The following is a 2,096-nucleotide window of genomic DNA, read 5'->3' as shown; positions in this document are numbered from 1 at the left end:
AAAGTTGCAAAAGCGTTGCTGCCCCGCTTCCTCTCTGGAAACACCAGCCTCCCAACCACTACTTACTATCACCATTCTGATAGACAAGGATCTATCTATTCATACCTACAGCTTCTCTTACTAACTGGGTGACAAATGTTCAAACTGGTTCCAGTAAGAAGTAAAAAAACACAACCGTTTCACATATAACACTTCTACACTTCCAGATACTTTCACACAAGTTTCTTTTATTCTCTATTCTACGCTACTCTCCAAAGTTTAACTTTCGCATAAAGTTCTAAAAGGGAACTCTATGGCCCTGGAGACACTTATCTTTGGAGAAGTTCTTGCAGCACACATAGTTCTCATAGTTGCTGTCGGTGACGCTTTCACTGAAGAAAGGAACAAGCTGGCTTCAGCTCCTTTGGGAGCGTAGAGAATTCCTAAGAAATTATTATAATTGGAAAAACTGCTGCCACAGGTGGAATTTAGAGTTTAGTCCCTGCCATGGTTTGAATTATGTCCCCCAAAAAATGTGTGTATCAGTTTGGCTGGGCCATGATTCTTGGTATTGTGTGATTTTCCTATATGTTGCAAATCCTGCCTCTATGATGTTAATGAGGGAGGATGGGTGGCAGTTGTGTTAGTAAGGCAGGACTGGATCTACAAGACTGGATTATGTCCTGAGGCAATCTCTTGAGATATAAAAGACAGAAGTGAGCAGAGAGACAGGGGGACCTCATACCATCAAGAAAGCAGTGCCAGGAGCAGAGCGTGTCTTTTGGACCAGGGTCCCTGCGCAGAGAAACTTCTAGCCCAGGGGAACACCGAAGAGAAGAAGGCTGACAGAGAGAAAAAGCCTTCCCCTGGATCTGACACCCTGAATTTGGACTTTTAGCCTACTTTAACTGTGAGGAAATAAACTTCTCTTCGTTAAAACCATCCACTTGTGATGTTCCTGTTATGGCAGCACTAGATGACTAAGACAGTCCCTGTGACGGTTAATATATGTGTCAACTTGGCTAGGCTATGATTCCCAGTGGTTTGGCCAAACACTAGACTAGTTGCTATTCCATAATGTATTGTAACATAATGTAATCACATTCCATAACGTAAGCTAATATAATCAGTCAGTTGAAAGGGGAGTTTCCTTAGGGTGTGGTCTGCCCACAGACTATACAAATAGATATTTTGGTAGATAGCTCTCTCTCTCCTCTGCCCTCTTCCTGTTGCCTGACCTTTGGGTCTTGGGACATAAACCTGCAAAATTCTGTAGCCCAGTGCCTTGACCCAGTGGCGTCACTCAGCAGGTGCAGGGGGTGCAGATCAAACCAGATGACACTGTCAGAGGGGGTGACACCAAAATGACTTTACTTAACTGTGAGTCCTTCCTTAACCATGTTATTTAAAATCACAAGTTCCACCCATCACCCTACCACCTGATACTCCCTATCCCTCCTCCATGATTTATTTATAAATAACAACAAAAACATTTTTTATAAGCCCAGTGGACATGTATCAATATACCTACAAGGCTAAAACTCTATGCTAATTTACTTTTTGAAACTTCTAATTCACTCCAGGAAACCCTGGTGGCATAGTGGTTAAGAGCTACAGCTGCTAACCAAAAGGTCAGCAGTTCGAATCCACCAGATGCTCCTTGGAAACCGTATGGGGCAGTTCTGCTCTGTCTATAGGGTCGCTATGAGTTGGAATTGACTTGATGGCAACAGGTTTGGTTTTCTGGGTTTTTTAAAATGCACTCCATGGTGTTTTCAATCGCCTCATATGCATGTGAAAGCTGGACAATGAATAAGGAAGACTGAAGAAGAATCGATGTCTTTGAATTATGGTGTTGGCAAAGAATATTGAATATACCATGGACTGCGAGAAGACTTAACAAATCTGTCTTGAATGAAGTACAGCCAGAATGCTCATTAGAAGCAAGGATGGCAAAACTTTGTCTCACATACTTTGGACATGTTATCAGGAGAGACCAGTCCCTGGAGAAGGACATCATACTTGGTAAAATAGAGGGTCAGTGAAAAAGAGGAAGACCCTCAATGAGATGGATTGACACAGTGGCTGCAACAATGGGCTCAAACACAGCAACAATT

This window comes from Trichechus manatus, unplaced genomic scaffold, assembly GCF_000243295.1.
Source record: "Trichechus manatus latirostris isolate Lorelei unplaced genomic scaffold, TriManLat1.0 scaffold00076, whole genome shotgun sequence".
In the NCBI taxonomy this organism is placed as follows: domain Eukaryota; kingdom Metazoa; phylum Chordata; class Mammalia; order Sirenia; family Trichechidae; genus Trichechus; species Trichechus manatus.
This window is presented reverse-complemented; position numbering follows the sequence as displayed.